The 16397-nt window shown below is 47.5% G+C and overlaps 1 protein-coding gene across 1 annotated transcript in view; it reads left to right on the top strand.

Annotated features, from left to right (window-relative positions):
• Positions 1-5260: 5260 nt before the first annotated feature.
• The window catches only part of LOC143794044 (transmembrane channel-like protein 1), a 256399-nt gene continuing 245262 nt past the window's right edge, over positions 5261-16397 (top strand). The window contains exon 1 of the mRNA XM_077280943.1: positions 5261-5290. The gene's annotated coding sequence lies outside the window, so the exon portion shown is untranslated. The remainder of the gene's footprint in view (positions 5291-16397) is intronic.

The raw sequence follows: 16397 nt of genomic DNA, 5'->3' as shown, positions 1-16397 counted from the left end.
GATGCCTGCTGCTTTTGTGTCACCTAGCACAACACATCTTTCTCAATCCACCATAACATCTCCGCCTGCACCTCACTCATAGTCTAGCAGTTTGTCCTGTTCAACCTACTCCACCCTCTCTCAGCACACCAACTAGTCCTCAGTCCCACAATTGTGTTCACGTAATTGAATGTTTCTTCATACACATGCCAAAGCTAAGAGCTTGAAATCCACTGTCTCCAATCTGTTGGCCATGGAAATGCTGTCTTTCCACTTGGTGGATACAGACGGTTTCATAAAGTTGATGGCCGTCGCAGTCACCCGGTACCAGTTGCCAATGTCACCATTACTTTTCTAAGAAAGCTGTACCTGCGCTACACCAGCATATCGCAGACATCACCCATTTCCAGAGAAAAATTTATGTAGGCCAGAGTGCATTTCACCACTGACACGTGGATGAGCAAATATGGGAAGGGGCGTTACATTTCACTGACTGGGCAATGGATGACTCTGGTAGCTTTGGGTGAAAGTGGTCAAGTGGTTGCTCCACAAGTCTTGGAATCCCCAAGGCTTGTGGGACAAACCTCTGTACATAACACTTCGTCCACTGCTTCTGGTTACTCCACCTCCTCTAGGGTGTCCACCTGCATCCTTAACCTTTCCCTTAATGAGACACATATTCCAACAGTGTGAAGAGAATCCCCCACCACCATAGTGTGCAGCCAGGAAGTGTTAAAATTAACATGCCTTGGAGATTGCAGTTATACAAATCAAGAGTTGTAGACAGCTATCCATGCCGAGTTAGAGCAATGGTTGTCTCCACCGAACCTGGAGCCACTGACCGTGTGAAATAATGATGCACACCTGGTAGCGGTCCTATGCCTGGGCAACCTCACACATGTGCCTTGCATGGCTCACATCCTCAACCTGGTGGTACAGTAATTTCTCCTCTTCTATCCTGGCCTGGATGCGCTTCTGCAGAAAGCACGATTGCTGAGTTCTCACTTTCGATGATCACACCCCGCAGGTTATCAACTTGCATTGCAACAGAGGTCTTTCGCCCTACCAGTTAACCGTTTGATTTGAGATGTGCCAACACGGTGGAATTCCACTCTACACATGTTGCAGCAACTGTGTAGGAGGATAATGATCCCCTCTCTGTTGCATGTGGTTGGCAGGAGGGGCGGAGGAAGCAATGTTGAATGCTACCCTGCCAGCAACACACAATGGACTTGGACTTTATGGAAGCGCCCTACACATGAGCGACTTCTTGATGAACTATATTCTTAGGTTTAAAAATAGTGCTAACTACTGGGTTGCCACTCTGTTAGATCCACGGTACAAGAGTAAATTTTGTCAGATGCTCCCCACCTGGAAGGGAGGCGTGCATGCTGGAGTATTGAAAAACTTGTCATGCCTTGGAGATTTTGTCATGCCCGGCAGCTATCTTTCTCTTAAAACATGTGTTCAGCGCTGCTGGTGGTGTCCTGATGGATAAGCACATCCGACTGTCCCCTGAAAGTCTAGAACACCCAACTTTCTTCAAAATGAACAAGTCATGGATCTCCAATGACTTTTGTACCCCAGTCACAAACTGGGCAGACTAGGCAATGATGTCATTTTTAGCATCATTCATTGAGCTCACATTTTTGCAGTCTGTGACATGTTTGTCGTAGCTTCTGTGCCTGCTACTGCTGCTGATGTTACAATTTTTTAAAATGTGGATACTCGAAGTTGGGTCTCCATCTGTTGGTTGCTTGTAGTGGAAGGTGTGTCATAGGCCTATTATATTGTTTCTACTCTGAGGAAATTTAAGCCTCTTTAGTGTTGTGTGACAATACTTTTTGGGAATGTGGGGAATCCAAGTTGGGTCTCCCTCATGGGTGTTGACTGTCGCAGTAGGGTTCCCATACAGGCAGACCTGTACTTACTTTTACTCTTCTACCTGTGTTACTTTCCTTACATTTTTCTATAAATAGTACTCTAAAAAAATGTTGCATGATGTATCAGGGCTCCCAGCAAAGAAGGCTTACGCCTTTCTCTTAACCACCAGGTCTTAATTTAAACTTCAACTCAAAACTCTAAATGCTGGCCCAGACCTTGATACCTCATGCATGGCCCATGGCTTACTGCTTCTGTGCCATTATAAAATGTTCTACTTTGGATCAGTTGCTCAGTCAAACCAGTAGCAGACAATATATTATATACTCCACAACATTCTACGCGTTTCCCCTCCACTGAGGTTCATCAGGAGTAAGATATATATTGCTATAGTAGCACAGGGGACTGTGCCTAAGGATCTGTCCGGGTGTGCGCCACTGTGGTGCTCAGCAGCGGTAAGAGTTACCTTCATCATCGGTTATTTTCACGCCAGTTTGGCTTATAGATTCACACGCTACTATAGCAATAGGTCTCTTACCAAGTATGGCTTGCATGCTGGCCCCATAGGCGGTGCACACCTGGTGATCCCCACTCATGCTTTTTACCATCCTGGTTGTGTATTTTATTAATTATCCTTTTTGCACGTATGAACTATTATGTATTTGTATCAATAAAGTATTTATTACCTATATACTCCAAAGTTTCTACTTTTTTTTTTTTTTTTTTCTCTAATAGATGTAGAACAGGAAAAAATGTGCCAATAGAGGTAGGGCTAACAAAAAGATCTAAACATGAAAGAGCAGGCCAAGAAGAGCCAAAATAGGTAGGGCAGACCAAGAAGAATCTAAAGATGTAGGGCATACTTTAAAGATCCTAAAGAGGTAGGACACACCAAGAAGAGTCTAAAGAGTGAGGGAAGACCATTAAGAGTGTACAGATGTAGGGCAGGCAAAGAAGAGCTTACAGAGGTAGGGCAGACAAAGAAGAGCGTGATGAGGTTGGACAGTGGAAGACGAGTTTAAACAAGTAAAAACAGGAAAAGAGGTAGGGCAGACCTAAAGAAGTCTAAAAATGTAGACCAGGTGAAGAAGAGCCTAATGGGAATCTGTCACCTGGATTTCTCTCTAAAACACGCAAAAACTATTCCAGCAATAGCTTTACATGGCAAGTTCCATACTCAACTACTAAAAATACAGCAGTTGAATTGATGTGCAAATGAATCTGTAGATGTGAAGCCTCTGTCCCTCCAATGCTATTCTCTGCCCAGTGTCACCTCCTCCTGCTTGATTGACTGCCTATAAATTGTGTGACTTCAGTCAAAGGAGCAATCAGTCAAGCAGCAAGAGGCAGTGTTGGGCAGGGAATAGAGCTGGAGTGACAGAGGCTTCAGATCTACAGCCTAATTTGTATTTCAACTCAAACACTTGATTTCTAAGTAGCTGAGGATCGGTTCACCATGTAAAGATATTGCTTGACTTGTCTGTGAAAGAGGTACTTGAACATATAAAGAGTTTGGGTGTAACATCCTTCTGACAGATTCATAGATCAAGAAGAGCCTAAAGAAGCAGCCTAACTGACTGCGTCTATATATATATAATTGCCTAAGGGGTACTTCTGTCTGTGTATAACTTCCGTCTGTCTGTAATCGAAATCCTGGGTCGCTGATTGGTCGCGGCCAGCTGGCCGTGACCAATCAGAGAGATTGGGGCGGGATTTAAACACCGCTTCACTTATTACTATTGATGCTGCCTATGCAGCATCAATACTAAAAACATAGATTGTTAAAAATAATTAAAAAAAACAACCAAACATTATATTCTCACCTTCTGAAGTCCGCTGCAGCCTTTCCCGCTCCTCGCGCTCCGGTCCCAAGAATGCATTGCAGCAATGGCCCGAGATCATGTGGCGATCTCGGGAGACCGCTACATGATCACGGGTTATTGCCGCTAGGCATTACTGGGTGGGCTGTGCTATATATTACGTGGGCTGTGCTATATACTACATGGGCTGTGCTATATACTACGTGGCTGTGTTTTATACTGCATGGGTTGTGCTATATACTACGTGCCTGTGTTATATACTATGTCGCTGTGCTATATACTACATGGCTGTGTTATATACTGCATGGGCTGTGTTATATACTGTGTGGGCTGTGTTATATACTATGTGGCTGTGCAATATACTACGTGGCTATGCTATATACTACGTGGCCTGTGCTATATACTACGTGGCTGTGTTATATACTGCATGAGCTGTGATATATACTGCGTGGCTGTGCTATATACTACGTGGGCTGTGTTATATACTACGTGGCTGTGCATTCTAGAATATCCGATGCGTTAGAATCGGGCCACCATCTAGTTTACCTATATTTTGCTGTAGGTGCTATTTCCTCACATATTGTACAGAAATAAGCTAAAAGCAAGCATAACACATTCAACATTATATACGTTGGAATTATACAGATGGTATTTAGCCTAATTGATTGAAAAGTACCTCTGCTTAGAACACATGATCACCTATAGCTAACTTGTAAGGGATAGGTATAGTTCTCTCTGTAGTTTAACATTGGGTATATATAACATATAAATATTTCCTTACCTACAATGACTATATCATTTCTTATCTGATGCCAACCTAGAACACTGTCTCAGGCTGCATAGGGTTGTCTCCTCTTAGGAACTGTTGGCAGCTTCAGAGCAATTGATCACTGTGTATCAGTCTCATATCTGTCCTCACCGAGATCCTGTAACGTTCAGAGGTTCATATGAACTGAATAGATGGGATAGCTCTTGTGGCTAGACGGCGTCCTGACTGCAATGTAAAACACCTGCTGTCTGAACACGGTATGCTTGTTAGAGCTTTTATCCACAAGGCTCACATATCCATACAACAAATGATTAAAGCTGGTACGGGCTAACATTAGAGGAAATTTTTTTACAATCCACAGGTGAAGTAACTTATGTTGTTACATTTGTGACACATCAAAATATTTCCACCACTAACTATTCAGCTAAAAGTCAAAAGTCTGAGGCATATCTCTCAATTGGGAGTTTTTTGTAGCACCCTGACTCCTTAATTATTTTCAATACTACACATTCTGCATATTCTCTTCTCTTGGTCATAAAAGTTAACAAAGGAAACTTTTTACCCTTTTGACCTTAGCACTGCAATTCTAAGTGATAAACTAAACATTCATGAATTCTTAATAAGATGGGAAATTAGTCTATTCTCATATTTCAACAAGTGACATTACACCACTGTCCTCTCATTGGCAGATGCACCATTACTAGTGCAAGACGTTTATCCTAAAACTGTTTGTTTGCAGTTTCTTTATTCTTTTTTTTTAAACGTGCCTAGCAGAGAAGATTTTTCGGGAGCAAAGAAGGTATGCCCAGACACCAAAAACTTGTGGCCTCTGAAAATGAAGGTAATGTTACACTGATTGTGCAACTTTATTTCAGTTCATTCATTTTAGTTGTTTCTTTTTATCTCTTGTTTCAATGTCAAATATTTCATTGGATTTCTTCTCCTAAAAGGATAGATTTAACACTTTTTATACAAGTATTAGGTATACTATTGTTTATACTAGATCTATTTATACTATTATTAATACTAGTGTTATCTGTACCTCCATGTTTACCAGTAAATTGAAGAAATTTAAGCTAGTACTATACAGTATATACTACTATTCGTACTAGGATTGTTCTACATATTTTCAAAATATGTCAGATTCAGTTATGAAATAAGCCATTATTGAATGATTTTGACCTCCTGAATTCAAATCTTAGTGACAGAGCCAATTTGGTAATTAATGACAATTCAATTATTAGGATTCTGACCACTGTCACTTTATGAAGTTATAGCTCTGGAACGCTTCAATGTATCTGACTGATTCTGAGATTGTTTTTTCATGACATATTGTAATTCATGTTAGTGGTAACATTTCTTCTATATAACTTGCATTTATTACTGAAAAAAACAGATTTGTCAAAAATTTTGAAAATTTTGCAATTTCAAAATTTTTATTTTTGTACCCTTACATCAGATAGTGATGTCACACAAAATAGTTAATAAACAACATTTCCCACATGTCAGCTTTACATCAGCACAATTTTGTAAACATAATTATTTTTTAGGACATTATAAGGGTTAAAAGTTGACCAGCGATTCCTCATTTTTCCAACAAAATTTACAAAACCATTTTTTTTAGCGACCACCTCACATTTGAAGTGAGTTTGGGGGGATCAATATAACAGAAAATACCCATAAGTGACACCATTCTAACAACTGCACCCCTCAAGGTGTGCAAACCACATTCAAGAAGTTTATTAACCCTTCAGGTGCTTCACGAGAACTAAAGCAATGTGGAAGAAAAAATGAACATTTTAGTTTTTTCACAAAAAAATTACTTTGAAACCACATTTTTTTAATTTTACAAGGGTATCAGGAGGAAATGTCCCACAAAATTTGTTGTGCAATTTCTTCTGAGTGTGCCGATACCCCAAATGTGGGGGAAAGTCTTTGTTTGGGTGCATGACAGGGCTCAGAAGTGAGGGAGCACCGTTTAACTTTTTGAACGCAAAATTGTCTGGAATTAATGGTGGGTGTCATGTCACATTTGGAGACCCCCTGATGTACCTAAACAGTGGAACCGCCCCAATTCTAATTCCAACCCTAACCCCAACACACCCCTAACCCTAATATCAACCCTAATTATAACCCCAACCCTAACCCTAACACACCCCTGACCCTAATGCCAACCCTAACTGCATTCTTAACCCTAATCCAAACCCTAACCTGAGTCACAACCCTATCCCTAATCCAACACTAACACTATCCCCAACCCTAGCCCAAGCCCAGCCCTAACCCTATCCTAACCCTAAACCTAGCTCAACCCTAATCCTAGTCTAACCTTAACCCTAGCCCATCCCTAACCCTATCTCTAGCCCCAAACCTAACCCTAGCCCCAACCCTAACCTTAACCCTAGCACAACACTAACCCTAATGAAAAAATGGAAATACATTTTTTATTTTATTATTTTTGCCTAACTAAGCGGGTGATAAAGGGGAGTTTGATTTCCTATTTTTTATTTTGATCACTGTGATATGGTTTATCGCAGTGATGAAAATGAACCAATAGGAAAAATTCCCTATTGTTGCCGGGTGCTGGCCATCAGACTTTGGTGGGCGCACTGCGCATGGGCCCACCGATTTCTTCCCAAAAGAAAATGCCGACAGCCGAGGGACCATCCGGGGGATGCAGGAGGGTCCAGGGACTTCAGAGGTATCGGGGGGCTTGGGGGACCCCATTTCTATCTCCTCTGATGTGGTAGATCATTTCAGAAGAGAGAGAAATTAAATGGGAAATCAGACTTTTTTTTTGCGGTCGCCGTTTGTTAGGGCTAGCGGAACGCACCGAATGAATATAGAGATTTTATTATAATACATGTGTTCGCAGCCCAGGGTCCAACGTGCAGGCGAAGCTGCTGCTAGCAAACGGCGGAACTATATGGCGGAATGAGCTAACTCTGTTACTTCACAGAATAGCCGTGAACTCAAAGCACTGCGCCCTGTTAAACCTCACAGTGGCACAGGCTAACTACCCAAACGAGAGCAGTCAGTGGTCATGCATGCACACAAAACTCCTAGCCGGAGGTGCCAGCGTTCTAGGGGCTTATTTCAGCCAGGTCCCTGAATACACAAACACACAAACTCCTCGCCGGAGGTGCCAGCATTCTAGGGGCTTATTTCAGCCGGGTCCCTGAACACAATCATACATGACCACACTGGCGCAAAGTGCGGCCATGCGAGCCTTAAATAGTTGCAGCACGTACAGGACCTTCCTAGAAGGACCAACGAGAGGCTGCCACAGAGCGTGAGCACCTACAGGACCTTCCTGAAGGACCAATGGCCTAAGCTGCAGTATCTGATCATGTGACCCTCGATCTCCACTGAGAGATCTTACTCTGGGCATGCTCAGAACGAGAAAAGCAGGACTTAGTCCCAGAAGCGTCTGCTCGCCGCTGCCCAGCACTGACTTCAATGGGGGAATCAGGGAAAGCAGCAGTAACTCTTTGTACAGAGTCAGACTGAGCGAGATGCTGGGACCGACATCTCCGCTGAGCAGGCTCCACTGCGAAGAATGGGAGACCGCAGCGGAGATGGACCGAGATTCCCCCTGTGCAGAGGCGGGAACTTGACCCCTAACATTACCCCCCTCCTAGGGCCCCCCTCCTTGGGCCTCGCTACGTTCGAAGGCAGCAATGAGCTGTGGAGCCCGAATGTGCTCAGCAGGCTCCCAGGACCTATCCTCAGGACCGTAACCCTTTCAGTCCACCAAATAACATTTTTTGCCACGAACCACCTTGCACCCCAAAATAGTGTTCACCTCGTAATCGTCTGTAGATGAACCCGATGTCCCGGAAGATGACTCAGAAAACCGGGAGATGTATACGGGCTTAAGAAGGGACACATGAAAGGTGTCGGTGATACCTAGGTGTGGAGGAAGGGCTAGACTGTAGACCACAGAATTAACCTGTTCGAGGACCTTGAAGGGACCCAAGTAGCGAGGTGCAAACTTAGTGGACTCAACACACAGCCTGATGTTACGAGCGGAGAGCCACACTAAGTCGCCAGGAGCAAAGGTCGGGGCAGGGCGCCGATGTGCATCGGCGGAGGACCTCATTCTCTCCTTGGAGGCCCGGATAACATCCTGAGTGCGGTCCCAAATGTCTCGTGCCTCCACTGCCCAGTCTGCCACCTTGGAATCAGCAGAGGACATGGGCATGGGCACAGGAACCCACGGATGTTGGCCGTAATTAAGGAGGAAAGGAGTCTGACCGGTGGAGTCGGCTACAGCGTTGTTAAGAGCAAACTCAGCCCACGGTAACAAGGATGCCCAGTCATCCTGCCTGGCAGAAACAAAATGTCGTAAATAAGTGACCAGAGTCTGATTGGCCCTCTCAACCAACCCATTCGTCTCGAGATGATAAGCCGAGGAGAGATTTAACTCAATACTGAGTAGACGACAAAGCTCCCGCCAGAATCGAGATGCAAACTGGGGACCCCGGTCAATGACAATCTTGTCCGGCATACCGTGTAAGTGAAAGATATGCTTGATGAACAAGGCTGCCAGAGCCTGTGCAGAAGGTAGCCGTGGAAGAGGCACTAAATGATCCATTTTGGAAAAATGGTCGGTGATCACCCAGATAATGGTGCAGTTACGAGACTTGGGTAAGCCCACCACAAAGTCCATCCCGACCATCTCCCAGGGCCTGTCTGCCACCGGCAAAGGGTAAAGCAACCCAGCTGGCCATTGCCAAGGGTACTTGTTCTTGGCGCAAGAGACACATGCCCGAACATAGTCTGCGACATCACGAGCCATATGCGGCCACCAGAATGTCCTCGCCAGTAACTCAGATGTCATTTTGGAACCAAAATGTCCACCCACCCTGGACGAGTGTGCCCAAGAGAGAACCTCCGGTCACAAACTGGAAGGTACAAAAGTCTTGCCCGGAGGCACAGACTCTAGCGAAACCGGGGCCACAGTTCTCAGGCTCTCAGTGGGGACAATAAGCCGAGGCTCCTCTTCCTCCTCCACAGATGGCACAATGGAGCGAGAGAGAGCGTCGGCACGAATGTTCTTCTCCCCAGAAAGAAAATGGAGGGTGAAATTGAACCGGGAGAAGAACAAGGACCATCTGGCCTGGCAAGAATTTAACCGCTGGGCTGTCTGCAGGTACACCAAATTTTTATGATCTGTGAAGACTTGGAAGGGAAAACGAGCTCCCTCCAAGAGATGTCTCCACTCCGAGAAAGCCAACTTCATGGCTAGCAACTCCCTGTCCCCGATGGAATAATTCCTCTCTGCCGGTGAGAAGGTCTTAGAAAAGAAGAAGCAAGGATGCTTCCGACCTTGAGCATCCTTTTGGAAGAGGACTGCTCCAGCACCAACAGATGAGGCATCCACCTCCATGATAAATGGCTTATCAACATCGGGGCGATGTAGGATGGGAGTGCTAGCGAAGTGTGACTTAATGGAGTTAAAGTCCTTGGAGACCTCCTCAGACCACAATTTGGGATTTGCTCCCTTCTTGGTGAGGGCAACCAAGGGAGCTACCAAAGTTGAGAAGTGCGGAATGAACTGGCGATAATAATTAATGAACCCCATAAAGCGCTGCACCACTTTAAGAGAATGGGGTTCCTGCCAGTCCATCACAGCCTGTAGTTTGGCAGGATCCATAGCCAATCCCTGGGCGGAGATGATATAGCCAAGGAAAGGTAAGGACTCCAGCTCAAACATACACTTCTCCAACTTTGCATAAAAAGAATTTGCCCGTAAGAGGTCGAAGACTCTGCCAACATCTCTCCGGTGGGAGTCAATATCTGGAGAGAAGATGATAATATCATCCAGATAGACTACGACCGAGGTGGAGAGCATATCCCGGAAGATGTCGTTGACAAAGTCTTGGAAGACGGCTGGGGCATTGCAGAGCCCGAAGGGCATCACCAGATATTCACAGTGCCCATCACTGGTGTTAAAAGCCGTCTTCCATTCGTCCCCCTCACGGATGCGAATCAGGTTGTAAGCACCCCGCAGATCTAATTTAGTAAATACCCTTGCTCCCTGAAGCCTATCGAAAAGCTCAGATATCAGGGGCAAAGGATACTTATTCTTATCGGTGATGGCGTTAAGACCCCTGTAATCTATGCATGGACGCAGTTCCCCATTCTTCTTCTGCACGAAGAAAAACCCAGCCCCAGCAGGTGACACTGACTTCCTGATGAACCCTCTTGCCAGATTCTCTTGAATGTACTGAGACATTGCCTCCGTCTCCGGGAGAGATAACGTATAGACTCGACCCCGGGGAGGCTCAGCACCAGGCAAGAGGTCAATGGGACAGTCATAGGGGCGATGGGGCAGAAGGGTCTCCGCCGCCTTTTTGGAGAACACGTCCGCATAAGACCAATATTGCTTGGGGAGAGAGGATAGATCTGCGGGTACCTCTGTAGTAGCAACCTGAACGCACTCCCTCTGACACCTACCCCCACAAGATTCACTCCAACCCAAAATTCTGCCTGAGGACCACTCGATATGAGGAGAGTGGTACCGTAGCCATGGTATCCCCAACAGGACCTCATCTATTCCCTCAGGAATGACGAGCAGAGATATAATCTCCTGATGGGATGGCGACATGGACAGAGTAAAAGGGATGGTCTGGTGTGTTATCTGTGAGGGCAGTGTCGACCGATTCACCACTTGTACCGTTACTGGTTGAGCTAGCATAACCAGGGGTATTGCGTGACGTTGGGCGAAGGCTGAAGACATAAAATTGCCCTCCGCCCCAGAATCCACGCAGAGCTCTACCGAGTGGGAGGATGAGCCTATAATAATTGTCCCCTTAAAGGACAATTTGGAGGCAAACGTCGCCATGTCTAGTGTACCTCCACCTACTACCACTAGACGCTGACGTTTCCTCGACCGCTGGGGACATCTGGTGGCAAGATGTCCTGACTGCTGGCAGACATGACAGACCTCGAGTGCACAAGCGGTCCGGGACTTAAATCCCGCTCGTGACACTTCCATGGCCTCATGTGACTCAGGAACCAGGACCGGAGATTCCAGAGGTTTGGTGAAGGTGGGAGCCAGCCGAAACCTCTGCCTACACTGGGCTCGCTCTAACCTCCGCTCGTTAAAATGGAGGTCAATACGAGTAGAGACAGTTATTAATTCCTCCAGTGTGGCAGGAATCTCCCTAGTGGCCAGAGCGTCCTTCACGTGATCAGCCAGCCCCCTCCAAAATATGGGGATAAGGGCTTTATCCGACCACTCCAGCTCAGAATCTAATGTACGGAAGTGGATGGCAAAATGGCTGACCAAGGACACACCCTGAGTTAATGCCAGCAGTTGGAGCGCCGTGTCATGGGTGACTCGAGGTCCTAAAAAGACCTGTTTCAAAGTGCTCAGGAACAACGGAGCACTCTGCACCACATGATCGCCATGCTCCCACAGTGGTGTAGCCCATTCCAACGCCCTGTCCGACAAGAGGGACACAATAAATCCCACCTTAGCCCGCTCTGTGGGAAAACGTGCAGCCAGGAGCTCGAGGTAAATAGAGCACTGACTCACGAATCCCCTACAGGATTTGCTATCTCCAGAAAATTTTTTTGGTAGCGGGAGGCGAGATAATGTCGGAACAGGGGTGGCAGTGGACAAGGTTGCTGCAGCCACGCTAGCAGCCTGTACAGCAACCGCGGTTACATCCACAGCTGAGGTTGAGCTCTCGAGAGCCGCCAACCTACCCTCCAGCTGCTGGATATACCGCAAAGATTGCTGAATGTCCGCCATTTACTAGCCAGACCCTGGCGCTAGTATTATGTTAGGGCTAGCGGAACGCAACGAACGAATATACATATTTTATTATAATAGATGCGTTCGCAGCCCAGGGTCCACCGTGCAGGCGAACCTGCTGCTAGCAAACGGCGGAACTATATGGCGGTATGAGCTAAATCTGTTACTTCACAGAATAGCCGTGAACTTAAAGCACTGCACCCTGTTAGACCTCACAGTGGCACAGGCTAACTACCAAAACGAAAGCAGTCAGTGGTCATGCACACACACAAAACTCCTAGCCGGAGGTGCCAGCATTCTAGGGGCTTATTTCAGCCAGGTCCCTGAATACACAAACACACAAACTCCTCGCCGGAGGTGCCAGCATTCTAGGGGCTTATTTCAGCCGGGTCCCTGAACACAATCATACATGACCACACTGGCGCAAAGTGCATAACTTAGAACAATACTAGTGCATGGCCGTGCGGCCATGCGAGCCTTAAATCGTTGCAGCAGGTACAGGACCTTCCTAGAAGGACCAATGAGAGGCTGCCACAGAGCGTGAGCACCTACAGGACCTTCCTGAAGGACCAATGGCCTAAGCTGCAGTATCTGATCATGTGACCCTCGATCTCCACTGAGAGATCTTACTCTGGGCATGCTCAGAACGAGAAAAGCAGGACTAAAGGTACCTTCACACTAAGCGACGCTGCAGCGATATCGACAACGATGCCGATCGCTACAGTGTCGCTGCTTCGTCGTTGTGTGGTCGCTGGAGAGCTAGTGCAGCGCCCCAGAGTCCTGGTCGTTGCAGTACTGATGCTCTGCTGCTAAGGGGGGCTATGGTACGTCTGATGGCACTGAAGGAGTTCACCTGACCAGGTATCACAGACACCAATACACTTCACAGTCTGGCCTCCAGGGGGAGCTAAGGGTGCTATGTATTAGGCCACTCCTCACAATCTGGTAAAACTGGGGGTTGGATAGGAAGTTAGAGAGAAGCTGACTGGGAATCAAACAGGCAACATCCTGTGGCAGAGGGTGTTGCGGGGAGAGACTCAGAGGGGTCCTTGTCAGGGGTGGGATCCTGACAGAGGCCTAGCGAACTGAGAGAACGTTACGGGACCGCGCCTGCACCTGATCGCGGCGGTGCCCTAAGAAAGGACAAGAAGCGAGGTTTATTGTGCTGATTGAGAAACGAGATCAACGCAACAAGGGGAATACCAGTAGGAGTCGTGCTGTAAGACGAGGCAACATCCTACTGAGGCGCGCAACCGGTGGCCGGAACGCCGAGGAAGTATAGAGCTCCAGGCCTAACTTCAAACCTACGGCAGGACAGTCAGTTATAGGCGGGCTGTCTCACTCAATTCACCTAAGAAGACATAGGGGGCAACAACAGGAGAAGGGCGACACTAGGGTCCAGGAAGAGCTCCGAGCCTACCCGTCATACGGGTGCGTCCTAGCCATATCATCTGGGGGACGAAGAAGAACATCAGAATCGAGTTGTGAGGGAACACGAGAAACAGACACAACAGTTGTGGGGACTATCCCATAAGCACAGCAGGGGAGGACCACAACACACAAGCGCTAGAAGGTAGGCACAGATTTCCACCTGCAAAGGGAACTCTGGAGGTGCCATCGGACCGGCCGGACTTGCGCAGCCCGGTTAACCGTATTCCGGACTGAGGATCCTGAAGCCTTCAGTAAAGAGGTAAAGAGACTGCAACCTGGTGTCCTCGTTATTCACTGCGACCGGCACTTCGCCGCACCATAACATCATCACCATACCTCCACCTTCATTGTACGCCCCTCAGCAGGGTCACGGACCGGGTCTAGCCACCGTGACAACCCCAGAGCAGAGGCCCGGTACCGGGTACCCCTCGGCCCTGCGGCAGTGGGGGCGCTGCAAACTTGGCGTCACTAACAGGATCTACTTAAGCCTGAAGAATCGGGTCATGTGTGCCTTGGAACTGTGATTTATTGTGCTTGGACTGTGACTTATTGCAAAGACCGCCAAAAGTTCCTGCCGAAAACCGCCGCCATTACAGCGCTAAGGAGAGCGCAGGAGAAGAGGGGCGTGAAGTGGGCGTAAACAAGCTGAAGAGCGCGAAAGACAATGGCCGCCCAGTCTAAATTCTGCATCCTGAGGACGTGTCCGTCAGCAGTCGAGACCCGCCTTCTGATTTTCTATGGCGGGCAGAGACCGAAGAAACGAAACTATAACTCAGACAAGGTGGGACTAGAGACCCGAGAAGGCCTGCGGAAAAGGATGGCCCCGCATCGATCCCCGTCACCGGAGGATTATTCCGATATGCCCCCGCTGGAGGATTTGGACCCGTGGGAGCTGTTGATGGGGCATCCTTTGCCTGCGCGGTCCCCAGCCTGTGTGCCTCCCTCAGGAGAGTGGAGTGGCACCAGAGGAGTTACCCCAAGTAGGGGTACTGAGTGCCGCGACCCCCAGGGAGGCCGCCTCACCTCTGCACCAGACCCGGCCGCCGCTGCGACCATGGGTGCCCCAGCGTTCCCGCCACCTGGCCCCAAAGTACCGGGGGGGCCAGACCTGGGGCCCTTCCCTTGGGGAGAATACAGGAACCACCTGGTTGCGGAGTTCCAGCGGGAAGTGGAGCGGGAGCCGCGTGGTGAGTTGCTGGAGGGCTCCCTGCCGAAATGGGGTGTCGTAATCGTCTACCAGCCCCAGGAAGGGAAGGGCTTCGTGCAGGAGATTGGAACAGCACTGAGGGTCCGCATCACCCGGGACGAAGTGGAGCCCTGCCTGTGTGGAGACGGTGCCAAGTCCCTACTGAAGCCGGGGGATGTGGTGACGTACCGCCGGCGTCTAAAGGGAAGCAGCTGGTGGGCCTGGGATATGCAGCGCTGTACAGCCGTCCTGGCAGTATCCAGAACCAAGGGGGAGGAGCTTGCCGCTGAAGCAGCTGCTGCAGCCTCCGCCGCCGCCAGCACTATCCATTGCCCTACGCAGACACCCATCACGGCGCACGACCTGGTCATGCAGAAGACCCAAACCCATGGGGTATACCTGGCACCGGGAACGGACTTGGAGTCAAGCCTACCTGGATCGCAGAGAGCCATTTGTCAGGTAAAGCCCCAGTGGGGGGCAGCCAAAAACTGAGTAAGCAGGAATGCTTCATCATTTGTAAATAGTTAACTGTTTGTCCTCTTGCTGCTACCACCCGATCAGGGTAACTCTTAAAGGGATCCCTTTGTTTACCCAGGATCCCTTCTTCTGCTTTTTGTTTTTGTTTCCTGTTTTATCATTGTTGAAAGAACTGCGGGATCATGAACACTGCATGATTACAAACTCCTTGTAAATAGTTTGCACCTTCTTAAAGGTGTCCTCTACTAGATTTACAAAAGAAAGGACTCTTTGCGAAGAAACTGTTCCTGGAAACAGCACCGGAGTCCTTACTGTATACAGACTTGCAGCTTGAGAAGTTGCACTACCTCATAGAGACTTGGTCCCCTCTTAAAGGGAATGTTCATCGATAGCACTTAGAGAATGATGATGCTTTAAAAGAAGAAGTAATAATGCTGATATGTAAAAGTTATATGTAGTAAGCGAGTTAATTGTAAGGAATGTTTAATAATGTGTTAGAAAATGAGGACAGGAAGTGAACCCGTAGGTGTTAGATAGTGAGTCCTCCAGAGAACCATAAGAGATGGTTGATTGGTTTAGTAAATGAGAGAAGAATTACGTTCTCATGAGAAGAAAGGCAGTAGGCCTGGGCAGATAGACAGGTGGTCCTGCATGAGATAATAGTCCTCCTAGGAGCCATACAGAGATGGCTCCGCGGTCCTAAATTGTGAGATGGATGATAAGTTCTATACTGTGTATAGCAGCAGAAAGGCAGTAGGCCCGGGCAGAAAGGGGCGGTCCTGCAACAGAACGAGAGGCAGTAGGCCTGGGGCAGATAGACAGGCGGTCCTGCAGATGTAAAGATGGAAAATGAAGAAAAGTTGATTAGCCTTGTAATGTTTTATAAGAAGGTCTTTAGTGGATTCAGCGTGTACGTCCTTAAAGGCAACGTTAAATTATTGTTCAAAAATTTGCACTTAGTAGAATACCCGGTTGGGTAAGAAAAGTTATTTATAGTACGTTATTTAAAGTATTTAACCATGTTTGTAACGTTCAAGTGTCCTTACCTCCCATAAAGGGAAGCTCTGTTCAAATTTGCTTATTGTTACT

Source organism: Ranitomeya variabilis, chromosome 1 (genome assembly GCF_051348905.1).
Source record: "Ranitomeya variabilis isolate aRanVar5 chromosome 1, aRanVar5.hap1, whole genome shotgun sequence".
Classification (NCBI taxonomy): Eukaryota; Metazoa; Chordata; class Amphibia; order Anura; family Dendrobatidae; genus Ranitomeya; species Ranitomeya variabilis.
Note: the sequence above shows the minus strand (reverse complement) of the source record. Positions and strands in the feature narration are given on the sequence as shown.